This window comes from Podarcis liolepis (assembly GCF_965112155.1).
Source record: "Podarcis liolepis genome assembly, chromosome: 1".
NCBI lineage: Eukaryota > Metazoa > Chordata > Lepidosauria > Squamata > Lacertidae > Podarcis > Podarcis liolepis.
The window spans coordinates 122742006-122769735 of NC_139554.1; the positions used below are offsets into that span (position 1 = coordinate 122742006).

The 27730-nt window shown below is 44.1% G+C and overlaps 2 long non-coding RNA genes across 5 annotated transcripts in view; one reads left to right on the top strand and one right to left on the bottom strand.

Moving 5' to 3' along the window:
• The window catches only part of LOC310691260, a 218811-nt gene that overhangs the window by 175910 nt on the left and 15171 nt on the right, over positions 1–27730 (bottom strand). The gene's annotated exons all lie outside the window — the stretch shown is intronic.
• The window catches only part of LOC310691273, a 146872-nt gene that overhangs the window by 10669 nt on the left and 108473 nt on the right, over positions 1–27730 (top strand). Inside the window, exons 3-5 of one of the 4 annotated variants that reach the window (XR_014518438.1) lie at positions 2148–2293; positions 17599–17693; positions 20219–21110. This is a non-coding gene — a long non-coding RNA (uncharacterized lncRNA). Of the gene's footprint in view, positions 1–2147; positions 2294–17598; positions 17817–20218; positions 21111–27730 lie in introns of those variants that run through there. The other 3 variants (XR_014518437.1, XR_014518439.1, XR_014518440.1) reach the window with 3 other exon arrangements.

The window sequence follows — 27730 nt, forward strand, 5'->3', positions numbered from 1 at the left end:
TGCAATAAATAAGTAAATAGTACCTGGATGAAAAAGCAGTGTGAGAGACAAAAGAGAGAAGTAAAGAGATGGAATAGGAGACAGGCAAGAATAAGGAATGCACGTGGGCTGCAAATGCAATTATTTGTACTTAGGCTTCCTTTTAGATAAAGGCTTCACAAAAGAGGTATTGTTGTTCTTTTCAGCCTGCGTAAAGCCTCAATCCATAAAACAAGGGAGGAACCCTAATTTGTATTGGCATCTGCATCTAGATCTTCAACATTTGTATTAGGATGTTCAGAATAGAGAGGGACAAAAGCCAATACAAATTAGGGTTGAATATTGGAGCACAAATACAATATTGCAGCTCTTTCCTGTCCTCCTCTTATAACTTTTTCTTCCTTCTGTTATTGCCGTAGTTATTGACTGCGGGTGGCGCTGTGGTCTAAACCACTGAGCCTCTTAGGCTTGCTGATCAGAAGTTTGGCGGTTTGAATCCCTGCGACAGGGTGAGCTCCCGTTGCTCTGTCCTAGCTCCTGCCAACCTAGCATTTCGAAAGCACACCAGTGTGAGTAGATAAATAGGTACCGCTGCAGCAGGATGTTAAATGGCATTTCCATGTGCTCTGGTTTCCATTGCACCAGAAGTGGTTTAGTCATGCTGGTCACATGACCCAGAAAGCTGTCTGTGGACCAACACTGGCTCCCTCAGCCTGAAAGCGAGATGAGCGCCACAACCCCAAGGTCACCTTTGACTGGACTTAACCATTCAGAGGTCCTTTACCTTTACCATGTTGTTAACAGATGTCTAAGTGTAATATCTGTTGGATAGATGGACATTTGCACGTATCTTAATAATAGTGCCCAACAAACAGTTCTCCGGTTCCTACTCATATAATTTACTATACAGTGGTACCTCGGGTTAAGTACTTAATTCGTTCTGGAGGTCCGTTCTTAACCTGAAACTGTTCTTAACCTGAAGCACCACTTTAGCTAATGGGGGCCCCCACTGCCACCACACGATTTATGTTCTCCTCCTGAAGCAAAGTTCTTAACCTGAAGCACTATTTCTGGGTTAGTGGAGTCTGCAACCTTAAGTGTATGTAACCCGAGGTACCACTGTACTCATATAATTTACTATATACCTATATTCATTTTTAAAGTTCAAATTTCCCCCCCTTGCTTTTCAATGATAATTATTTTATGGATATTTGTTTTATGGATTTCAGCTGTGCTTTTACTTAAAATCTGATTTATGCTCTGCTTCACAGGGCTTAAGTCATTCACGAATGATAGTATCGCAGGCATCTGGTTGACTACTATGAGAACAGAATGCTAAACTAGACGAGCCATTGGCCAGATGCATCAGCCTCTTCTTATGTTCTGATGGTATCCAACTCACACATCCCAATCATTGCAAGGATTTGCACTTGTGGAACAGAACCTCAGCCCTCTCCTCCCCAGTGCATACCCCACTTCCTCCTCAAATTTATTCCAGAGGAATAAAATTTTTAGTTTCTTCTCTAGCACGGTGAATCGTCAGTTTGGTTGCTGCCCCAATGGTGGCCTCATTTCCTGTCACGGTGTTTCCTGAGTCTCAGACAAAAGCGAGCGTTTAATGTGTGAAGTAGAAGTTGGAAGCTAGCACAGTGATTGGTCAGTTTTGTTGTTGCAATCTCTGATGGCAGCTTCATTTCCTTTCCCAGTGTTTCCTGAGTCTCAGACGGAAGCGAGCGTTTAATGTGTGAAGCAGTGTGGAATGTGGATGTGTGGTGTTTTACTGACAAAAGTTTGGCCTCGTTGAGGGGCAGTATTTCAATATGAGTAGGAAATGAGGCAATGCATGTTCTTTGTACTTTTGTCCATTTACTGTATTTATTTTTCCCGATTTGAACTATAAAATGGTGATTTTCTTGAGTCAAAATGAGAGTACCCCTAAACATTTTTTTTAGAAAAGAAGCACTGCCTAGAACAAATTTAGGGGTGTATGAGAGGATGGGAGAAAGTTCTGTTTGTACAAGCATAAATCTTCGCGCTGGCAGGATGCGTTGGTTAGATCTCCTACCCCCAAACTATCTAAAATTAATAAATAGGAGCAAAAGCTAACAGCTTTCTTTCTTTCTTTCTTTCTTTCTTTCTTTCTTTCTTTCTTTCTTTCTGTCTTTAAGGTAGCCGCTTGTTTCAGTAACAAGCCTTCTGGCTTGAAAGAAAGAAAGAAAAACCCAGGCCAAGCACAGACAGGCATAATGAAACACATACTGAGAAAAGGAATAAAAAATGGAGATGATTAAAGCTTTGGGAAGCCAAACAGTGAGTAGGTTTCTCGTGGCTTAAGGGATTACGTGCTTCCTAAGGTGGCTGTCGCTGCAGCGCATGGGGCAAGGAGGAGAAAAAAGGAAATCAATGGATGAGCTTCCAGCACCATTTCGACAAATATGTAATGCCAGAACGGTTAAGATTTAGCAGCCGGGAGCCAGTGGGTGCCTTTTTTCTCCAGATGACTTTTCATGTACTTTCTATCGACGCAGGCAGCTAGGCAATGCTCTCATACGCACACTTGAAATAAGAAAAAGATGGGGAGATGTTAGTGTTTTATTGTCGGCAGGTATAGCTGTGAAGTCATCTAAAAGGGGGTGGGCTTCAGGGTTAAGGGTTTTCTCTCTCTCTGCGAGTTTGTCTTCCCTCTCTCACAGTGTAACAAGAAGATATAAATGCAATTATTTATATCAAGTGTAACATACTCCCCACCGCCGAAGCTTATTCATTTATTCAAAGAGATGCATTTTCCAGGAGTTTTGTTTCTACAGATGGCTTAGCTAAGAACACTATCTGGAGCAAATATACACAAACGTTGGCAGCCTTGCCAAGAAACAAGATTAGATTTTAAACACATTCACACATACCCCAAATCCTCAGCAGAACCAGAAAAGTGTATTTGTGTAGACTGTTTTAGGCTGCAGTCCCAGTTTGCGTTAGGAGGAGTTAGTATATATGTATAAAGGTAAAAAGTTAAACGATCCCTGGATGGTTAAGTCCAGTCGAATACAACAATGGGGTGCAACGCTCATCTCGCTTCAGGCTGAGGGAGTCGGTGTTTGTCCACAGACAGCTTTCCGGGCCATGTGGCCAGCATGACTAAACTGCTTCTTGTGCAACGGAACACCACGACGGAATCCAGAGCACACGGAAATGCCGTTTACCTTCCCACTGCAGTGGTACCTATTTATCTACTTGCACTTGTGTGCTTTTGAACTGCTGGGTTGGCAGGAGCTGGGACAGAGCAACAGGAGCTCACCCTGTCGCACGGACTCGAACTGCCGACCTTCTGATCGGCAAACCCAAGAGGCTCGGTGGTTTAGACCACACCGCCACCCGTGTCCTGTTGTATAGAATTGTATAGAGCTGTACAGTGAATTAAACTTTGAGACCAGGTGTTAGGAACATCAAACCAGGGACCTAATGCAACGTTCATGGCATCCCTCAGAATTCTTCCCAGGCTCGTTACCCCTTCTCAAGTCCTTTTGCTGAGATAGAACTCTCATTGCTTCCCTGGAGGGTGCCTCTGAAACGGAACATGTTCACAAGCTGTTATTCAGAATGGTGCATGTATTGAATATCATATACACAGACAGACAGACAGAGCTAAGAATTACATGTGCAAGATAGTTGGGCACCAGACCTTCTTTTGGATTGCCAACCCCCGAGAGCCAGTGTGGTGTAGTGGTTAAGAGCGGTAGTCTCGTAATCTGGGGAACCGGGTTCGCGTCTCCGCTCCTCCACATGCAGCTGCTGGGTGACCTTGGGCCAGTCACACTTCTCTGAAGTCTCTCAGCCTCACTCACCTCACAGAGTGTTTGTTGTGGGGGAGGAAGGGAAAGGAGAATGTTAGCCACTTTGAGACTCCTTCAGGTAGTGATAAAGTGGGATATCAAATCCAAACTCTTCTTCCCCTTAATTCCAAACTAAGAGGCCGCCCAGGGGTTTTTAAGAACATAAGGGGTGGAGCAAAGGCTCATCTGGTCCAGTATTCTGTTCTCACAGTGGCAACTAGATGCCTCTGGGTAGCCCACAAGCAGGACATGTGTGCAGCCATACCTCCTGCTCATAATCTCTGAAAACTGACATTCAGAGGTCACCTGCCTCTGATCCTGCAGACAGCACAAAGCCACCATGATGCGTAGCTGGGATCATCAAAAATATTTGGTAACGTTACTTTTGGACCACATGCAACAGCCTTGGGGGGTGATTAAAAATGAGTGAATCTCAACCAAGAGAATGCTGTTGAATAATCCATTCCACCAGGGTGCAGAGGTGCATAATGCTGTAGTATTTGTAGGCAATGAAATTGGACACTCAGCACTCCATTGGCTTAGACTCGTAATCTGGGGAACCGGGTTCGCGTCTCCGCTCCTCCACATGCAGCTGCTGGGTGACCTTGGGCCAGTCACACTTCTCAGCCCCACTCACCTCACAGAGTGTTTGTTGTGGGGGAGGAAGGGAAAGGAGAATGTTAGCCGCTTTGAGACTCCTTCGGGTAGTGATAAAGCGGGATATCAAATCCAAACTCTTCTTCTTCTCTTCTGGTAATTTGTACTGGCTTCTTCCATGCTCTTCATTGAACATGTCCACACCTCTGAGAGGAAAGAGTTTCACAGACTCTCCAAGCCACCCCGCTTTCTGATTTGATTCCAGAATGTCCCGCTTTTCCTTAGAACGTCCCTATTTTCATTGGAGAAATGTTGGAAGGTACGCAGTTATCCAACCCCTGAGCCATCTGAAGGCAACCCTGTTTTTAGAAAATGTTGCTTTAAAAAAAATGTTTTATGTTTTTATATGTGTTGGAAGCCGCCAAGAGTTGCTGGGGCCACCCAGTCAAGTGGGTGGGGTTTAAATAGTTGTAAAGGTTTCTAAGGGGTTGCTCGTGCGTAAGCAGGCAACTATCTCCCTGGCTGGGCGCGAACGCCTGGCCTGGCTGCCTAAGTAAACCTTATCTGTCCAGACGCCACTCACCGTGGCTGCCTCAGTCGCTGGCAGAATCCATCAGTGGGCGTTTCTTAAACTTCTTCCAGCAAAGAGGCTCCTTGATGCCTAGTCTCTGCCTACCCTCTCTGCGCGAAAGCCTTCTGCGTAAGGAGGGCGTGGGCAACGGAGGACCCCTGCTCTCCCCGCTGGTCCCAGGCAAGGAGTCATGGGACCGCCTCGCCGCTTCCTCCATCTGCCCCCCTTCTCCACTGGTGCTACGCTGATTCTCTTCCCCAGAAGATGGGCTGCTTCTCCCAATCCCTGGACGCTCTCTGGAATCCCTCTGGATTTTGCTCTCTCCCTCCGGTACTGATGGCAGTTCCCTGACAATAGTAAAATATTATTATGTAATAGGATGTCCCTATTTTCATCGGAGAAATGTTGGAAGGTTTGATTTCATAGGCAGGGTGCCACAACAGAGAAGGCCCTGTGCCATGTGAGCTACATCTACTGGTTGGAGAAAGATAAGGCCCGCCCCTTCCTGCTGCCCATGATACCTGGGCCAGTTGATAGGCGAGGAGGTGTTCTGACAGACAACTTTGTCCCACGTTGTTAAAGACCCAGGCATTGCCTTTGTGGCTTTGGAATCACAGAAATTTGGCATTGCTACATTCAGGTAAATGTTGGCTTTTCAGATTATAAAATTTCCATGTTGCCTGCTTCTAAGAATGACTTTGCAGATATTCTTTTGGTAAGGAAAATACACAATGAGATTTTGAATTTACAGACCCTACAAAGTAATTTCTGCAGTCCATGGGTGGCACTAGCCAGTTGCCAGTTCCCATCTTGTAAATCACACTGAGCTATGGTTCTATCTCTGGCAAAACATACCTGAGCATTTAGCCTTTTTTAATGCTGTGAAATGATGTGGTTTCTTTCAAACTCAGTGGAAATCTAACATAAATTGACCAAGTCCGTCACTAGTGTCAATTCATTATTTTTGTAGAAAAGCACCTTTACATAATGTGAAATGATTAATCATGTCTCAATAAAATCCCACACTCCTCTGTGCCAAACAGTCAAGAGGTTTAATTATACTGAACATTTTTTATGACAGTGTCATTTATTATATGTTCCTTTATGCCATCCATTTATACATTTTTTTAATCACTTAGGTGCCCAATCAGGGTCCAATCATTGAATTAAGCATGAATTTGACATTCTGACTCATCCTGAATTGTCATGATTGTTCTTAACAACTTCCAACCTATCATTCGTCAAGGCATCATTATTAATTAGCAATAGGATTGCAAGTCATATCAGAGTTGATTTTTGACATGTGGTGCTTGCATTGGGTTATGGCAATGCAAGTTACTTGCACAAAAGGATGTCAGGATTAACAGATGATGAGATATTCCTATGATAAGGTCAGCAGGCAAGTTTTTTAAACAGCAAAAATAATAGCCTGTGGGAGAGAAAATTCAGAACATGTAAAATCAATCCCAGCTAGGCTGTGACCCATCTCCATACTAAGTGGTAATATACTAAGTCCCTTTAGATGTTGTGGGACTCCAGCTTCCATCACCCCTTGCAATGGGGCGCTGTGATGGAGATGCAATGTAGCAAGACCTCTAGTTTGGCTCTGTAGGATATATATCCTAATAACAGGCAAAACAACCGGACACTGTGGGGCATCATTTGTCAGCAGTGATATAAGCTGGCGCTATTTCAAATTGTTGCTCACCTCTTCCCCGACATGATTATGAGAAGCTTCACAAATGTCCAACGCATGATGTTTTTACATCAACTGTTCCATCAGATTCAAGATAAAACAGCATGTGTCTGCTCATTAAGGGAAGAAAAAGTCAACTGGTAAAGGAAATGAGAGCGGTATAATTTAATTATGGCGCTTTGGGACATCCGTGTTGGGCAGTCAGATGGTCTTCTCCAACAGTAGCAGTGGAAAATATTGGGAATAATTTGTTTTTTCCAAAGGCTGCCTCCTTTCTTCAGTATCTGAAGAAATAAGGCGTATAATTTCACATCATTTCATTTTTTAAAGCCTGTTAAGTGGAAGAGGGCCACGCCACTTAATAATATTTAAAATTATTGTTTGACAAAATTTATAGACCATTTAATAAGAAAAGAAAAGAAAAATCTAAACGGTTTCCACAAAGTAGTGTGAAATATTTATGAAATAATAAGAAATGGCTAAATGAGGCTGTTTTATAATGAATCATACCACTGATCTACATGTTGTATTGTCTACTCTAAGTGGCAGTGGCTCCCCCAGACCTCCTTTCCAATCTCTGTTGCCTGAGATCCTTCGAGCAGAGGTACCAGGATTTGAACCATTGTTGTTGTTGTTGTTGTTTAGTCGTTTAGTCGTGACCGACTCTTTGTGACCCCATGGACCAGAGCACACCAGGCACTCCTGTCTTCCACTGCCTCCCGCAGTTTGGTCAAACTCATGTTGGTAGCTTTTCCAGGGAGTCTTCTCTTCTCATGAGGTGGCCAAAGCATTGGAGCCTCAGCTTCAGGATCTGTCCTTCCAGTGAGCACTCAGGGCTGATTTTCTTAAGAATGGATAGGTTTGATCTTCTTGCAGTCCATGGGACTCTCAAGAGTCTCCTCCAGCACCATAATTCAAAAGCATCAATTCTTCGGCGATCAGCCGTCTTTATGGTCCAGTTCTCACTTCCATACATCATTTGAACCATAACTCAATCCAATCTTCCTCCATGCTAAATGAATGTGACTTTTGCTTCAGGAATATCTGAGGAAGGTTACGGAGAACAGACTTCTGTTGAGCCCTACAAGAATTCTCCACACACAGATGCACAAACTGAATATATCATGCCTCACATTTTTTAGCATTCCAAGTCTATGAGGTACAGTTAAGTTAAAATTTACAAACAGCCAATAGAAGTGAAACTTTTTCTTTTTTCTTTTGTTATTGTCCAGAAAGTGTGCTGAAAAGCCTCAGTAGTCACATTTCAAAGACTGTGACCCTCGGGGCCACTTGTCATATGTTGAACAGTTCTTGGGCATGAGATCACTGAAGCTGTGGCCAAAGGTAACCTCTATAGATTATATCTGTGATATTTGAAAGGAGCTGATGCTTCTGCTTGTTGGGTGGGGCATGGGGAGAAAGGAAAATAGTTAGTTTTCTCTGTAGAAGGACTGTGACCAGTGGGTTAAACCACAGAGCCTAGGACTTGCCGATCAGAAGGTCGGTGGTTCGAATCCCCGTGACGGGGATTCAGAAGCCGCAACCCCAGAGTCGGTCATGACTGGACCTAATGGTCAGGGGTCCCTTTACCTTTACTATCTTCTGTCCTTCCAACTTCCACTACCCCCCCCCAACATAGTTTCTAATAATCTGTTTGCTTTCTCCATGCCCCAACCCCAAATCAACCAACTTTGGAGCCCTTAAAGGTAAAGGTAAAGGGACCCCAGAGGACAGGATCACACTTCAAAACGACCTTGACAGATTAGAGAACTGGGCCAAAACAAACAAGATGAACTTTAACAGGAAGAAATGTAAAGTATCGCACTTGGGCAAAAAAAATGAGAGGCACAAATACAAGATGGGTGACACCTGGCTTGAGAGCAGTACATGTGAAAAGGATCTAGGAGTCTTGGTTGACCACAAACTTGACATGAGCCAACAGTGTGACACGGCAGCTAAAAAAGCCAATGCAATTCTGGGCTGCATCAATAGGAGTATAGCATCTAGATCAAGGGAAGTAATAGTGCCACTGTATTCTGCTCTGGTCAGACCTCACCTGGAGTACTGTGTCCAGTTCTGGGCACCACAATTCAAGAAGGACACTGACAAACTGGAACGTGTCCAGAGGAGGGCAACCAAAATGGTCAAAGGCCTGGAAACAATGCCTTATGAGGAACGGCTAAGGGAGCTGGGCATGTTTAGCCTGGAGAAGAGGAGGTTAAGGGGTGATATGATAGCCATGTTCAAATATATAAAAGGATGTCACATAGAGGAGGGAGAAAGGTTGTTTTCTGCTGTTCCAGAGAAGCGGACACGGAGCAATGGATCCAAACTACAAGAAAGAAGATTCCACCTAAACATTAGGAAGAACTTCCTGACAGTAAGAGCTGTTTGACAGTGGAATTTGCTGCCAAGGAGTGTGTTGGAGTCTCCTTCTTTGGAGGTCTTTAAGCAGAGGCTTGACAACCATATGTCATGAGTGCTCTGATGGTGTTTCCTGCTTGGCAGGGGGTTGGACTCGATGGCCCTTGTGGTCTCTTCCAACTCTATGTTTCTATGACCATTAGGTCCAGTCGCGGACGACTCTGGGGTTGCGGTGCTCATCTCGCTTTACTGGCCGAGGGAGCCGGCGTACAGCTTCCGGGTCATGTGGCCAGCATGACTAACCCACTTCTGGCAAACCAGAGCAGTGCATGGAAATGCTGTTTACCTTCCCACCAGAGTGGTACCTATTTATTTACTTGCACTTTGACGTGCTTTCGAACTGCTAGGTTGGCAGGAGCAGGGCCCGAGCAACGGGAGCTCACCCGGTTGTGAGGATTCGAACTGCCGACCTTCTGGTTGGCAAGCCCTAGGCCCTGTGGTTTAGACCACAGCGCCCTTATCGTTCTTTAAGAAAATGAAGCTGGATCTTCTTAAACAACAACAACAACCCCATGTGTTGCTTTGCCATCCATCCCCACAAATGAAGTCTGAAATGGACCTGCAGCCTATTACTCTCAATAGCAAGCAAGCAAACAAACAAACAAATTTGTGAGACACTTGTTATTGCCACAGGCAGCTCAAAGCAAGAGAGAGAGAGAGAGAGAGAGAGAGAGAGAGAGAGAGAGAGAGAGAGAGAGAAAGAAAGAAAGAAAGAAAGAAAGAAAGAAAGAAAGAAAGAAAGAAAGAAAGAAAGAAAGAAAGTCTGCCTTTAGGTGTCTGCCTCAAAATAGTTTCTGTTGCTGTCCGCTGCCACAAGAGTTCTTATAGCAAAGAACTGGAAGGGAAACAAAATACCCACAATAATAGATTGGCAAATCAAACTTACTGAATTAGTTGAATTGGCCAAAATGACGGCAGCTATCAGAGGTCAAACAAATCAAAATTTAATAAAAGAATGGAGTTGCGTGAATGAATATATGAAAAAACATTGCTCCGGTACAGAAATATTGATATGTAAAGAACAGAGTTGGTAAGGGGGAAAGGTTACAAATGCAAGTAAAATCAGAATATTTGTCAAATGCAATATAACAACACAACTGTAAAGATAAGTTATAGAATTAAGATCATGCAATGATGGAAGGAAGTCAGATTTTAACTCACATTTCGAGTTATGTCGAACCAACGGTGGGGGGGGGGTGAGATGGTGGGATGCTTTGTGTTACTAACATGTGTCACTACCTTTCTTTTTTCTGTTATTTTGTTGAGATAAAATCTTCAATTAAAAAAATATAGTTTCTGTTGCTGCTGCCACTGCAGTTGTCGAAAGGGAAGTGGTCTTATTTGGCCAGGCAGGAGAGGACTGACCTGATGTTCTCAGGAGCTAATGATGACTGCTTGGATAGCATCATCTTTTGTGGTTGCCTTCACAAATCTTTGGCTCAGATCTGCTTTTTCCAATCCACAAGATTTGTTTAGCGGCTTGTGCTGTGTTGCATAGGGCGGCATTTATTCTAATTCCTTTGCTCACACTCACCCCATTAAGCTTCCATTTTCAATCATCAGCTATTGAAGCACTTCACTGCACCACTAAGCAAGTCGCTGTAGTGTTTTATGCTGCAGCCGTGCTGTAGTCTCCTTTATCACTTTGCTGATACTCGGTGGATAAAACTTATCTGCTGCGGAGACTAGTGCTAAGGAAGGCTCCTTGGAATTTTGAAAGAACAAAAGAGAAGGGGAAGAAAGGGATTTTCTCAGTTCAAAGACAACATTGCTCATAGACACATCAGCAAACCTTTAATCCACCATCAATTGAAGATGGCTTCAGGATTTAGGGACAATGTGTGCTTTGTGTTTGGAATTATAGCTGCACTGTGCGACTATGAAAAGGAAGGACCCTCAAATAAAAGAATTGTCTTTTAAATCTTCTAAAGCGGGATCTCTAATAACATCTTTGTAAACCAATCTATATGTTCCAGATTTGTCCCTCCACTCTTTCATCTAACTGATAAAATGCTGAAAATATATGGCCCAGGGCAGATGGACCACCCCAACTGACACCTCCCTTAGGATGTTGAGGACACATCGAGTACAGGATTTTAGCCAGTTGTGAATCTTCCCAATGACTCCCAATATTTAACCAGTTGACTAACCAGAATATCACCCATAACTTTGTTCAAATAAAGATAAATTATGTGCACAGCATTCCCACAATCTATGAAGATAGTAACCTGACTGAAAAAAGTCACTGCACTGAAAGAAATGTGTTTATTCTAATCTAACCTATTCTAATCTATTTTAGTATCTTCCACAGTACAGTGGTACCCCTAGTTAAGAACTTAATTCGTTCTGGAGGTCCGTTCTTAACCTGAAACCGTTCTTAACCTGAGGCACCACTTTAGCTAATGGGGCCTCCCACTGCCGCCGCACCACCGCCGCGCGATTTCTGTTCTCATCCTGGGGCAAAGTACCGTATTTTTCGCTCTATAAGATGCACCAGGCCACAAGACGCACCTAGTTTTTGGAGGAGGAAAACAAGAAAAAAAATATTCTGAATCTCAGAAGCCAGAACAGCAAGAGGGATTGCTGCGCAGTGAAAGCAGCAATCCCTCTTGCTGTTCTGGCTTCTGGGATAGCTGCGCAGCCTGCATTCGCTCCATAAGACGCACACACACTTCCCCTTACTTTTTAGGAGGGGAAAAGTGAGTCTTATAGAGCAAAAAATACGGTACTTAACCCAAAGTACTACTTCCTGGTTAGCGGAGTCTGTAACCTGAAGTGTCTGTAACCTGAGGTACCACTGTACCAAAGTCAGATTAACCAATTTTAATTTTTGCCCATTTGGCAGGATTTCTCAGTTATGACAGGGAGAAGTTATGAGAGTCAGACCACCTCTCCTAAGGTCTTTCCCCTGCTGGAGTGCTTCAGGTCAACCCTCTTGCCTGAAGGCGGGCATTTGTCCTGTGCTCCATGGTTTCCTGCCCAGGGTGCTCCCTCCACTGTTGGACTAATGAGATAGCTTGGGAGGCATTTGGTTCCTTCAGCCCAGGAGAAGATGCCCATGAGAGCTCTGACTATGCTTCTACAGGACCCAGTGCTGAGGGATCTGGTTCCATGGGCAGTTCCAGTTCCGGTGCTTCCCTGCCAGTGTGGTGTAGTGGTTCAGAGCAATAGACTCGTAATCTGGGGAACCGGGTTTGCGTCTCCGCTCCTCCGCATGCAGCTGCTGGGTGACCTTGGGCTAGTCACACTTCTCTGAAGTCTCTCAGCCTCACTCACCTCACAGAGTGTTTGTTGTGGGGGAGGAAGGGAAAGGAGAATGTTATCTGCTTTGAGACTCCTTCATGTAGTGATAAAGCGGGATATCAAATCCAAACTCTTCTTCGTCTTCTAATCACCAGAGTCAGTTTCAGTATTGGGAATCTAGTGGCTCCTTAGTTGCTGAAACTGTAGCATCTGACTCAGGTGGAATCTACACATATATAAAAAAAACGCTGTGAAAATGCTTAATATTTTTTGTGTGAAACATTTATTGAATTTGCCATAGCTCACCATCGCCATCTAGTGTCACATTTGTGTATTGTACTTTAAAAGGTAAAGGGACCCCTGACTGTTAGGCTCAGTCGTGGACGACTCTGGGGTTGCGGTGCTCATCTCGCTTTATTGGCCAAAGGAGCCGGCATACAGCTTCTGGGTCATGTGGCCAGAATGACTAAGCAGCTTCTGGCGAACCAGAGCAGTGCACGGAAACGCCGTTCACCTTCCCGCTGGAGCAGTACCTATTTATTTACTTGCACTTTGACGTGCTTTCAAACTGCTAGGTTGGCAGGAGCAGGGATCGAGCAACGGGAGCTCACCCCGTCACGGGGATTCAAACCACCGACCTTCTGATTGGCAAGCCCTAGGCTCTGTGGTTTAACCCACAGCGCCACCCGCGTCCCATCATATTGTACTTTACAACACACTTAAAACATTTTATTTGCAGCTGTAAAGCTGAGTCCTCAGTCTCCTGTTACTTACCTCCCATGGCTCTATCTACCTTCTCCAGCTACATAAGCCATCCAGTGTGCTTGTCTTTTTAAGAACTAGGCTGAGGCTGTCAATGGCAATTGTATTACGATGGTGCGCAAGCCCTTATGTAGACTTTTGAAATTGCCCATCCTGTAGCCCAAGATTACCCCCCAAAACATCATACATACATCACAGAAGGAGGTGGTCTACAGCAGGGTGGTGATCTACAGCAAAAATACATCACAGGAGGCAGTCTACAGCAGAAATCCTGCCTGTCAAGATAACAGATAATGGTCACTGGTTGCATTACCTGGGCAGCCTGGGCATTCTTTTGTGATGGTTTTTAGTTCCTTTAGTTCCTGAATTCTGGTCACAGGCTCACCCTATTCATAGACAAATACACCCTTAAGACAGGATTCACAAGCAAAAGGACAATGGGAAGGCTTTCCCCATTTGCCTCCCTTACTGCAGAGGAATATTTGAGGTCATTGGGAGAGTCAAAATGGCTTCAGGATTGCTCTCCCATACTATTTCAGATGCATGGTTCATATATATTAAATATGTGTGCATTTATGAATATTTATGCTATATTCTTATAACACTTGTGGATTATCTTTAGCTTTTGCAAAGCTCAAAGAAACCTTAGATATCTTCCATATTCTATGGAAATCCTAACTCAAAAACTCCCACATTAAGTGAACTGAAGCTTTGCTCGCTTTAGGACTTCTAAGCTAGCATCTCAGCACTTGGATGGATTTTTCTGCTCCTCTTAAATCATAGCACTTATGAGCACTAGGAAATTTAAAAATGAAGCAAATACAGCAAAATGATCAGAACACAGAATGAAAGGGCTTAACATTGCTTAGTCAAGGGATCCAGGACTTCTGATATATAGCCGCAATGGGAATCAAAACACGGGACCATAATATTAATAAAGCACCTCTGTCATTCTTTTAATGAGAAAAGCTAAGACTCTGCCTTTTTGATCCAGGATGTTTCATCTTTAACAATCCAAATGGTGTCCCTGTGAAAATTATGAAAATGAAGACATATGCAATGTGTGCATTGATTTTTGATAGATGCTACGTTTAAATCAAAAGCATAAAAGCACATAGCACAATTTTTTTTAAAAAAAGGTATATGAAAAACTGGGAAATGCTATCAATAGAAATCCAGATGGGACACAAAGACTAAAGATCAAATGGCAGGTGCATTAAATTTAAAAGGAGGCTGGGATTCCACACACACACACACACACACACACACACACACACACACACACACACTCTTACCTCAGAACTTAATGCCCTGTCTATACAACTGATTAAACTGGCCATATGAAATATTAAGCATGAATAAACTGTGCTTTCAGAATCTTCATGGCTGGCCACCGATCACCTCAGTTCCTTTCCCGTAGAAAATTGATTGCAGATCAATACAGGGCCAAAAGGAAATATAAATGAGAATCTCAAACTTATCGCCCTGATTTAGAAGTAATTGAATAACATTCTGCAGTTCCAGGAGAGGACTGTGGATTGTGCCTGTTAGGTGAAATCTTTTGTAAGGTTCTGCTAGAACAGGGGTCAGCAAACATACCCAGCCTTGGGCCGGTGTCTCCAGCGCCGGGCTGAAGATCAGGGCAGCGCGTGCCCATATGTATACACACACGCTATCTCCGGCGCACTTCCGGATCAGAGGAGCACCGGAAATAGCTTGTGCACATGCGCACAGGCCTCCTCTGACCCGGATGTGCACCGGAAATAATGCTTGTGCATGCACAAATAACGCTTGCGCATGCGCACAAGCTATTTCTGGTGCTCCTCTGACCCGGAGGTGGGCAGCCAGGCAGCACAGTGCTGGTAAAAGCGGGCAGCAGGCCGGATAAACGAGTCCCTTGGGCCTTATCCAGCCCACGGCCCGTAGTTTGGGGACCCCTGTGCTAGAAGGAGACTGCCTGGGGTACAAAATGTGAGCGTTTGCAAGGTGGTCCAGAGGCTCCAGCCAGTTTCGATTCTGTCTGAGTTAGGCTAAGCCAGCTGAACTGACGCGAGAGGAACTTGCACCAGCACTAACCCTGAAAAATAGGCATTCTGGGGGGAAGGGAGGGAGAGAGGTGAGAGCAGAGGAGTGGGCTTACTCTGGATCCTTACTCCAGAATTACATGGCCTGACAACCCACATCAGAACAGTGGCGTAGCATGGTTGGGCCAGGGAGCCATGGCCTCAGGTGCAAATTTATGAGGTGCAACCAGGTGCCTCCATGACAAGCTCTGTCATCGAAGCTGGAGCTGTGAGGAGGCAAGCTTTGCCCAGGCCAGGACTTCAGGGCTGGAGCAATGCCTCCTTCTCCTCGTGGTCAGCAAAGGGACACCTGTGTGCACCCTGCCCCTGGACCAGCCGAGAGGGAGGAAGGAGGAGAGTGTTGCCAGAGCCACATGTATTTCCCAAAGCACCTCACTTCAAAGACAGGAAGACGAGGCAACATAGCAGCACTCCTGGCTCCGTGTTTCTCTGCTCCCGGGTTGGGGCTGGTTTACAAGGAGAAATTCCCTTGGTTAGACGCTGGCCAGTGAAGGGACACGGCCCTGGGAGTTTGGAACCCACACTACATTCCTGGGCCAGACAGCCTGTTATTTAAGATTGATAATTCAGGACTTTTTAAAGTTGGAGATCATAAAAAGATAAAGGGACCCCTGACCATTAGGTCCAGTCGTGGACGACTCTGGGGTTGCGGCGCTCATCTCGCTTTATTGGCCGAGGGAGCCGGAGTACAGATTCCGGGTCATGTGGCCAGCATGGCTAAGTGGCTTCTGGCGAACCAGAGCAGTGCACGGAAATGCCGTTTACCTTCCCGCCGGAGCGATACCTATTTATCTACTTGCACTTTGACGTGCTTTCGAACTGCTAGGTTGGCAGGAGCAGGGACTGAGCAACGGGAGCTCACCCCGTTGCGGGGATTCGAACCGATATTTCAGGGAATAAATATGAAAATGTTAGGAGGCTTTTGACACCTTAGCCTCTAACACAAGGGTCAGCAACCTTTTTCAGCCATGGGTCGGTCCACCATCCCTCAGACCATGTGGAGGGTCAGACTATATTTTGAAAAAAAATAATGAACGAATTCCTATGCCCCACAAATAACCCAGAGGTGCATTTTAAATAAAAGCACACATTCTGCTCATGTAAAAACACCAGGCAGGCCCCACAAATAACCCAGAGATGTATTTTAAATAAAAGGACACATTCTACTTATGTAAAAACACACTGATTCCCGGACCGTCCATGGGCCGGATTGAGAAGGTGATTGGGTCACATCCGGGCCACATCCTTAGGTTGCCTACCCCTGCTCTAACATCTATGACTTCTTCTTCACCTTTGAGACAAGCTCAGAGGTGAGGCTTTTTAAGGAAAGGCTAGCTCCTTAGGAATTCTTAGAAACCTTTGTATCTCGCAGCCGCCACCATTGTGTGTGTTTTGTATGTATGTTCTGTGCTCTGAAAGCTTGTCATTCTGTAGATACGGTTTGATATTGTGAACTAAATGAGTTTTTATACAAGACCTGTCTCTCTAGCAATTTGATTCATATACAATGTCCACAGAAGTCCCATAGGAAATACCAGTATAGGCTCTTTATGGGCAATCTCACACAGTCTGGTTAACTGAAGCAATTCAGGGTTTGCTTAGTTACCGGGGTGCGAGAACATATCTAATAAGAAGCAAACTGTGGCAGGTCTAATAGTCCCTCTTGTTTCTGGGCAGCCTCATTTTGGCTACAATGTTCTCCACATTCATCAGCTGAGTTTGCTATTAGAAGGAACAATAGTTTCACTGCATGTATGAAAAACCATAGAGGTCTCCCTCAATCCCACATGGGGAAAATGTATAAATAAAATCAGAAGGTGGCACAATTTGCAGAACGGCTAATATAACCCCCTTTGGTGATATTGGTCTCAATAATATTCCCTACATTATTAAGTATAACCTATTAGGGACACGGGTGGCGCTGTGGTCTAAACCACTGAGCCTCTTGGGCTTGCTGATGGGAAGGTCGGCAGTTTGAATCCCCACGACGGGTGAGCTCCTGTTGCTCTGCCCCAGCTCCTGCCAACGTAGCAGTTCAAAAGCATGCCAGTGCAAGCAGATAAATAGGTACCACTGTGGCGGGAAGGTAAACGGCATTTCTGTGTACTCTGGCACTCGTCATGGTCCTCCATGTGCCAGTAGTGGTTTAGTTATGTTGGCCACATGACCCGGAAAACTGTCTGTGGACAAACGCCGGCTCCCTTGGATTGAGATCAGTGCTGCAACCCCATAGTCACCTTTGACTGGACTTAACCGTCCAGGGGTCCTTTACTTTACTTTTTTTACCTTTAACCTATTCTTTCGAATTTTAATTTAACATTAGCATTGGCCTCCTCTTCTTTGTTTGGTATTTGCATTGATTTGGGGGCATTTGTTAATATTCTCTCGCTTTTGCATTGTCCTCTCTTGCAGATAGCATTGTCATGGGCGGTTATAAAAAGGTGCCACAAATATTTGCGATAGCATCATGCTGACCACATTGCAGAAGTCCTTTTTGGAAATAAGAGGTAATATTGGACAGCATAGCATATAAGGAAATGGGAGCCACCAGTGGTTTCATACACATTCAATTTCATCTGCTACTAAGGATGTTTTCTTTGATCTGAAACAAAGGGCAAAATTTTGAGAAAAGCTGCGTTTCCATACTAAATACTATTTAAATGTCATGAACACATCATCATCATCATTTATTATTTATACCCCGCCCTTCTGGCTGGGCTTTCCCAGCCACTCTGGGCAACTTCCAACAAAAGATTAAAATACAGTAATGCATCAAACATTAAAAGCTTCCCTAAACAGGGCTGCCTTCAGATGTCTTCTAAAAGTCTGGTTGTTATTGTTCTCTTTGACATCTGATGGGAGGGCGTTCCACAGGGTGGGCACCACCACCGAGAAGGCCCTCTGCCTGGTTCCCTGTAACTTGGCTTCTCGCAAGGAGGGAACCGCCAGAAGGACCTCGGCGCTGGACCTCAGTGTCCGGGTAGAACGATGGGGGTGGAGATGTTCCTTCAGATATACTGGACCGAGGCCCTTTAGGGCTTTAAAGGTCAGCACCAACACTTTGAATTGTGTTCAGAAACGTACTGAGAGCCAATGTAGTTCTTTCAAGACCAGTGTTATGTGGTCATACATCATTATGATTTGCTGTCCAAAACTGCAATTGGCTAGAGTAACAAAACTATCGTTTTGAAAGTAACAGGCAAAGGATATACGTAACAGCAATGCAAAGGTACGTACCTATAAAGCATTGAAGAGCCAGGTGAGCTATGATATTGTACAGAAAGGTGAAGCCTAGTTAGCTGAAATGGGTGTGATTACCTTTGCACACCATAACATTAGGCTCAATTCCAAAACAGCACCAGAACAAAAGCACCATTTTGGCTGTTGGGTGTCAGAAGCGTGGAGATGATGGACAAATGGGAGGTAGTGTGAGTAAAGGAAGTAAGGGAAAGCCTTAGAGCCAGTTGGCTTCCAAAATCCATACTTAAAGGTAATTCAAAAGCCATTGTCAAGATTCACATGCCATTGCCCTATTGCAAAAAAAAAGAAGAATAAAAACAGGAGGGTTGGGTGGAATACATTTTTTTAAATGTTTTATGGTATTGTGACTTGCCATTATTTTTATCGATTAAAGTTTAGTTACCATATTTTTCGCTCTATAAGACGCACCAGACCACAAGACGCACGGAGGAGGAAAACAAGAAAAAAAATATTCTGAATCTCAGAAGCCAGAACAGCAAGAGGGATAGCTGCGCAGCCTGCATTCGCTCCATAAGACGCACACACATTTCCCCTTACTTTTTAGGAGGGAAAAAGTGAGGCTTATAGAGCAAAACATACGGTATTCTTTTCTTTCCTCATTCATTTTTTATTTATATATTTATTTTATTGGGTCTTATAAACAAGAATAATGTTATACAAACAAGTATGCCAAGATTCTAATGGAATGTTGCTTTATTTCATGTGTTGTTTATTTTAAAGTTATTGTGACTTTTTTGTATTGGATCAGAATGTTGTTATTAATATCTGACATTTTATTATATTTTTATATGTGTTGGAAGCTGCCCAGAGTGGTTGGGGCAAACCAGCCCGATGGGTGGGGTATAAATAATAAAATTATCATTTATTGTTATTAAGGGAATGCTGGTTTACACTTCCCCCACAGCTCCAGTGGTGCACCACAATTTGGGTTCACCAAGAGAGGAAGTAACCATGTGATCCACATATTAAGAGCTTCCATGTTAACCATTTGATGTGGGTTCACTAGCAGGAAGCATCAAACTCATGACACATTGGTAATTTATGAATTGGCCTTTTTCTGTTTGATTGCTCAGAACCTTTCCAATTACTGGTCTTGCTAAAGAAAGAGCCTCCGCTTATTTTCTCTTATCATAAAACCAAATAAAGCCATATAGGACAGTTACGCAAGGCCTGCCAGAATAGTTCACAAAAGAGGTCATTTGGGGACATCCTTTTTAAATTCTGTGTAATTGGATAGCCACTTGCTGACGTGTTACAAATCTTTGCTAACTGCAGCAAAGAGTAGGAAGGCTGTGTGCATGTGTGTGTTATTGTTAAAGGTGCTTCATTTGAGCATTGGTCTGATTCCGATTCATTAGTTCAGAAAGTCTCTGTCCCTCATGAAAACTTCAATAGGCTTTTTTCAGATTTTCACCATTAAAAAGGGAAAAAATGAAATCTCAAACGTGGATGTTGCACTTTGTAACTCTTCACAGCAAGGAGTATATAATTAAACAGGGGATATTCAAAGGCATTGCATGTCATCAGACTTCAAAGAGAGAGAAACATATTTTGCATCATTAGACTCACAGTTGTTTGTCATTTCAAATGCCAGCGAGATAGGAGTGCAGTTTGCATCAGATTATAAACATTTCCCTCATACGTCTAAAGTGCATTATGAAAAACCCAAATGATGTGCATCTCTTTGATTGTTTAGCTTAATACCTGTGAAATCAGAAATAATTTGGGACTAATTGTAGAAGTGAAGAGTTCTGTTTGTCTTCTGGCACAGGAATCACCAGCAGTAAAACTCAATGGTTTTAGAGCAGCCAGTCCATACAGAAGGACAATTTATATAACAGCAAAATTAGTGTGTGAATACTGCCTTATTCTGATGGGATTGTTTGAGGAATCAATGAAAAGGCCCTTGACAATAGATACCAGAGGGACAGAGCAGAGAGTCTTTCCAAAATATCTCAAAACCTAGGCAGATTTCTACAGGAGAAGGCAATTGTAGCTTTCCGTGGTGTGGAAGAGCCTGGGGCCATCAGTGTGTTGCTCATCATCAATCTCCTTCACTGTATAAGTCATTGTGTCATGCTGTGATGTAAATTAATGACTGTATTATCCATGCAAGGCATTTGGAAGCTTCTATGCCTGAAAAGTAAGTCCCACGGAAACCTATGAATGAAACTCATTGAGTGAAACCTCTTAAGTCTCTTATCTGATTCACTGGAATCACTGCCATGTTGGACTCTCAAAATCTAGTTTAACTTTATTTATTCATTTATTGGATTTCTGAGTCACCGCATAGCTGGAGATCTAAAGCATAAGATCAAACAAATTAGATGGAACAATTACAGCTATCTTCTTTAATCCACCAGCAAGTTTGGCTGAGCTCTCCTCCGAACATCCAAGAATACTCAATCATGAATATGGATGGGGTCTAAGGACTTGGGTCAGGGAGGTGGTTGTTTTTCAAATGAGCTTCCAAGGATGTGGCTGGGTTGACATTGTGGGGACAAACAGCATTCCAGATGCCGTTTCATACATAAGCAAGATATGCGTTGGCTGTTAGCGTGGTGCCCTCTGCTAAAGAAACCTTAAATATGGTTTGGAGGACAAGTTCAACTCAAGTATGTGATCAGCATGGTAAACAGAATCCATGCTGGAGGTCTATGAAGTGTCAGGCTTTCAATGTTGCTTCATGGTGTGCAGACAAATAGGCTGAGTCTTGTGCTCAGTTGTGCTGCCATAAAACTGAAGCGAATCATCTGTCTTCATGATAGCAATTAACGCTGTCTGTTCATGAAGACATGATCTGATGACTGCAGCCATTCCAGGGGGGGGGGCAGGGGGGGCAGTATTGGTGTCATGAAAAGCTTGATTTCGTTTGGTTTTCCTCATGCGACTGGCACCTCAGTCCTATGCATAGAAGGAAGCAAAGGTCAAAAAGCCTCCATTCAAATAAATGTGCATAGAATCACAACCCCAAGGCCCAGGGTAACCAGCTAGTGAAATGTCTAAACTGCATTTGCTCTTAGTAAGAGTGAAGTGTGGTTTGTCTCCCCTTCAAATAACCACCTTTTGAAAAATAAAATTCACCCATCTTCCAAAATTTGAAACAGGCTGCAAAGCTGGCATCATCGTGAACAGAATTGACTATTAGATGGAGAACGCAAGGAAGGAGATCATATTCATGCACAAACTACATGGGAAGCAATTTGAGCAAAGTGGCTCTTGTGTGCTTAGGATCAATTTAACCTTGTTAACAGAAAACCCCTTTGGTTGCTGGAGTGGTGACATCAACCAGAGCTAGAGATAAGCAAAAGGCCCATGTCTTAAAGAAGAAGAAGAAGAAGAGTTTGGATTTGATATCCCGCCTTTCACTCCCTTTAAGGAGTCTCAAAGCGGCTAACATTCTCCTTTCCCTTCCTCCCCCACAACAAACACTCTGTGAGGTGAGTGGGGCTGAGAGACTTCAAAGAAGTGTGACTGGCCCAAGGTCACCCAGCAGCTGCATGTGGAGGAGCGGAGACGCGAACCCGGTTTCCCAGATTACGAGACTACCGCTCTTAACCACTACACCACACTGGCTTAAACAACTCCATTGGCTTCCCTTGGAATCACCTTGATGTTTCAGTTGATGGTTGGGAGGCAATTTCAAAATGCACCTCAAAGTTGAATTTAGATGAAGCCCGTTGGCCTTCTTGGGGTGTATGGACTCACCCCACTGTTAAGAACTCACACCCAGATGTTTGACTGCAGGAGAAACCCCTACAATGTAATTCGAATTTCTATTTGGATGAAATGTTGGTAGCAGCTCTAGCCAATGCTGTTTGGAAAATTAAGAGTACCATGGTACCTCTGGTTATGAACTTAACTCGTTCCGGAGGTCTGTTTTTAACCTGAAACCATTATTAACCTGAGGTACCACTTTAGCTAATGGGGCCTCCTGCTGCCGCCGCGCTGCCGGCACACAATTTCTGCTCTCATCCTGAGGTAACGTTCTTAACCCAAGGTACTACTTCTGGGCTAGCGGAGTCTGTAACCCAAAGTGTTTTTATCCCGAGGTGTTTGTAACCCGAGGTACAACTGTATCATAAAGAGGAGGCCACCCAGAGGATGCGCAACCAAAACAACTTTAACATGGTGGGAGTGAAGGAATGGGTTTCCCAAACCCAAAACTGACTGCGCCAAAATCCCTATATTTCCTTAGCTAAAATCCATTAACTTGAGCTCTGAGTCAATGTATAAACAAAAACCCGGCTGTGCTCAGAGCCCTCTCCTTTATCAGTTTGTGAAAGCAGGGATAACCCTGACCTCACCAGTAGAACAGAGAAGACACGTCAGTGCCTTATCTTATGTCCTGACCACAAAAGACGCACAGACCTAAGTCCAGGAACAACGCCAGAAGCATGTTCTCGGAGATGATGACCTCTTCCTCCAAGATAAGAGTAGGAAGAGGAAGATTCTTTTATGGTCAGAAGTACAAGAAGGAATTCCCTTTTATGGTTAAGAATACCAAAGCAAGAACATATGTGATGTCAACCTGCGTACATAGGCTGACGTGGTTGGATTCCTGGGGAAGGAGGGAGAGGGTGTCTGGAGGATATATATATACTGCATGAAACTTCTCATTTCTTTGGACTTGCTGTGGACTCACCACGCAAGTGCCTTCTGCTATCCGGAGAGCAGAATCAACTCTTTCTTGGAATCAACCTCGGTGTCATTTGACTTCCTTCCTCCTCTCCGGGAGCAACGCAGACCCAATCGGTGAACTCCAATAAGGCTACGGGAGAAGTGATGCAATGGTGTGCTGCGTGCAACAGAGAACAGAAGTTAAAGAGCACAGTGCTTGAGAGCTGTCTCAGGCAGTTCATGGTATGACAAGCCAGGAGAGCCAACACAACAGAAAATGCATTGGCCGGTATTCCATGCAATGTCTTATTTCTGCAGCAGCTGTGCTACTCTGGCAACACCTAACACGGGTCTTGGTCTTACTTCAGAATTCTTACAGCAGAACCAGCATGCCTTGGGTTAGCTAATCAACAGCTGACTGATAATAGATATTCCCTCTCACCAGTGAGAACTGTTGTTCTGTGAGGGGAACTAGGGTTCACTAACTAAGAATAGGAGTTTAGGAAGCTGCCATATACCAGGTTGGATTATTTGACCAACCATCCCAGGATATTCACTTTGACTGAAATCATCTCTCCAAGGTCTCCAGGCTGAGGTTGTATTAAAAAAAAATATTAAAAATCAGCTGCTGCTGAGATTGCCATGGACTGAATCCTATAATTTCTACATGCAAAACACGTGCTCTGTGAATGAGCTCTGATCCCTCTCCTTCACCAGACCAAGATTTCCAGGCTGCTTTGAGGGAAACGGCTGCTTTGAGGGACGCGGGTGGCACTGTGCGTTAAACCACAGGGCCTAGGACTTGCCGATCAGAAGGTCGGCAGTTCGAATCCCCACAATGGGGTGCGCTCCTGTTGCTCGGTCCCTGCTCCTGTCAACCTAGCAGTTCGAAAGCCCGTCAAGTGCAAGTAGATAAATAGGTACCGCTCCGGCGGGAAGGTAAACGGCGTTTCCGTGCACTGCTTTGGTTCACCAGAAGCAGCTTAGTCATGCTGGCCACATGACCCGGAAGCTGTACGCCGGCTCCCTTGGCCAATAAAGCGAGATGAGCGCTGCAACCCTAGAGTCGGTCACGACTGGACCTAATGGTCAGGGGTCCCTTTACCTTTACCTTGAGGGAAACAGTAGGTGGAATTCCATGTAGCTGTTCCATCAGGGCAAGCAATTCTACTTGCTGGACAAAAGTTATCTCTCCTCTCCTCCCTGCGCTCTTATAGGCACTCTCTCAAAAATTCCAGAGTGGATTGGGGGGTGGAGGCTGCAGAGGGCATGCAGGAGAAGAGGGGGAAGCCCTATTGCATTTGCAGGAAACCTTGCACTTCCTTCTACATCATGGAAAGGAAAAGAAGAAGAAGAAGAAGAAGAAGAAGAAGAAGAAGAAGAAGAAGAAGAAGAAGAAGAAGAAGAAGAAAGAAGAAGAAGAAGAAGAAGAAGAAGAAGAAGAAGAAGAAGAAGAAGAAGAGTTTGGATTTGATATCCCGCTTTATCACTACCCAAAGGAGTCTCAAAGCGGCTAACATTCTCCTTTCCCTTCCTCCCCCACAACAAACACTTTGTGAGGTGAGTGGGGCTGAGAGACTTCAAAGAAGTGTGACTAGCCCAAGGTCACCCAGCAGCTGCATGTGGAGGAGCGGGGAATCAAACCCAGTTCACCAGATTACGAGTCAACTGCTCTTAACCACTACACCACACTGGCTGAATCTGGCCCACTGACAAATAAATTGGCGTAATATTTGCACAGATTTGTTGTGGAAATATACAGTAAGCTCTCTTCCCACACACACCCCCCAATAGGGGCAGATAACCACAGTGCCGTTTAATTTTCCTTTCCTTTGTCCCATAACTAAAGTACGCTGGCCTTTTAAAGAAACCTTATCAGTGGTTGATTATTATTATTTTCTTCAAAGTTTTGAGACAAAATACTTGGCAGTCCACAGGTGCAAAGCATGAAATATTACCACTGCCATGATCAAAGCAGAAAATGCCTTCATTTCAATGTTAAACTAGATGAGAAAAGGTATATGTATGCATATGTATTGCAACTGCTTAGCAAGGCAGTGGCATCAAGGAGGTGAATGAGGAGCACAGCGTTGCCATGAATCTGAATGAACTGGCTCGCCTGTTAGGTCATTTCTGGAACACCGTTGAGCCTTTTTTGTATTGTGTTCTTTGTGCAAAGCCTTCTATCTTTGAACACATTGACATTTCTTCTCTGGTCAGACGATGACTCAGAGCACTTAGACATTCCACTTATAATGTGAGCCACCATTTCGGCTACCACAGGGGTCACAGCAAAGAATAGATTGCTGCGAATTTCACCCACTGAAGGTCATTTCATTCAGAAATGGGGAAAGTGGTTGCCAAAGGGTAATCCCATCTCATTTTATCAGTCAGCTGGCTGATGAGTTCAAACAGTGACATTAAAAGGCATTGCCACAGGATGGCTGCAAAACAGCAATGCTACAGGAATGCCCAGGACACTAGTTTTGTAGGCTCACACTGAAAGAAAACAGGAATAAAACATTGTGAGTTTCCTAGAGTGTTTGCGGCATATTTTCAGAAGATGCCCAATGAACAGAAAGCACCAAAGTGTACAGCTTGCCCCTGTTCCTTTCATTATAAAATAGTTGCTGTTGTGTCAGCTGCGGGTTACATTATGTTACAGTAGCGGGCAACTGTTTTGAATTGTTTGTTTGCTTGCTTGCTTCAAGACAGTAAGAAAAGCACACTTTTTAAACACAAGCCCATCTGCTGCACCATCTTGATCAAGTTGCCTGAAGGAATCTGGGAAATAGTAATAATACAATAATAATAATAATTTATTATTTATACCCCACCCATCTGGCTGGATTTCCCCAGGCACCCTGGGTAGCTCCCAACAGAATATTAAAAACACAATAAAACATCAAGCATTAAAAACTTCCCTAAACAGGACTGCCTTCAGATGTCTTCTAAAAGTCAGATAGTTGTTTATTTCCTTGACATCTGGTGGGAGGGCGTTCCACAGGGAGGGCGCCACTACCGAGAAGGCCCTCTGCCTGGTTCCCTGTAACCTCACTTCTCGCAGATGATAGCCAAATATCTCAAGGGCTGTCACATGGAAGAGGGAACAAGCTTGTTTTCTGCTGCTCTGGAGGGTAGGACTTGAGCCACTGGCTTCAAGTTACAAGAAAGGAGATTCCAACTAAACATCCAGAAAAAACCTTCTGGCAGGAAGAGCTGTTTGGCAGTGGAACAGTCACCCTCAGGAGGTTGTGGAAGGTTTTTAAGCAGAGGCTGGATGGCCATGTAACATGGATGAACTTGCTGCATTGTAGGGCGTTGGACCAGATCAGGCTTCCTCAAACTCAGCCTTCCAGATGTTTTTTGCCTACAACTCCCATGATCCCTAGCTAGCAGGACCAGTGGTCAGGGATGATGGGAACTGTAGTCCAAAAACATCTGTTGGGCCGAGTTTGAGGAAGCCTGGACTAGATGATCCTTGGAGTCCCTTCTAACTCTACAGCTCAATGATTCTATGGGAGGCTTGAGCATCCTTGAGCGGTTTAGTCATGCTTGACCACATGACCTGGAAAACCATCGGTGGACAAACGCCAGCTCCCTCAGCCTGAAAGCGAGACGCATGCCGCAACCCCATAGTCGCCCTTGAAGGGACTTAACCATCCAGGGGTCCTTTATCTTTTTAATCTTCACACATCTCATCTGCTGTATACCTAGTTTATGGTGGGGATATTTTTGTAAGCATGCATCTGTTGATCTCACCCCACACCGATGACATTTGCTTCTTAATTGGGAAACATGTAAAGAGAAATCCCAAGTGTGTGGATAACAACATCATCCAATTTAATGAGCATGGGAGATTAGGAATGCAGCAACTTCAGAAAAGAAGCTGGATTCTTAAGATGTTGTGACTGGAGGTACATTCCTGTCAGGGATTTGCACTGCCACTTTTGCTCGCAGCCAGGAATGGATTTTCTGCAAAGAAACACAGAACCGGTTTCATCTGTATCTTCAAACATCCTTTTCAGGCACTCAAAACCAGGAAATCACAAGGGGAGATGGTGCAATGCAACCAGATGCATAAATAAAACCGCGTTGCTTCCTCCATCTTCTCTTTACGACTTCAGGACTAGGGTGCCTGAGGATGGTTACAATACAGAATCTGCAAAATAATTAAAATAATTCCAACGACGGCTTCTGTGCAACATTTGGAGACTTAATGCAGACCTTTATTTAAATCTGTCCAGCAAAAAGGGGATATGTAAGCTTTCTCCGGACCATATTGCACAATTTGTTTATGTCAGGCTGAATGAAGTAATATGGGAAGGAAACACTGTTTAATTGATGGGGAGAAAATATTTATTTTAGAGGTGTGCATTAACCACCTGTTTGTTTTGTACCCTGTTTGGTGGTTGAGATAAAAAGTCTGTCTTGGTTCAAGGTATTTCACAAGGTCTGATTCATTGATTCATTTCTCCACCCCTTCATTATTGGGATTAAAACCCCAAAAACAAAACAGCTATAATTTCCCTACCTTTTGATAGAAATAGCTGGATAAATACCAGTTTAGATGCATATCAGTCTAGTCAAATTAGATGCAGACCAGTCCACAAGCTTTTGTTCAGGGCACCTTTAAAGTCTGCTTCTTGTTGTTTTTTAAGGG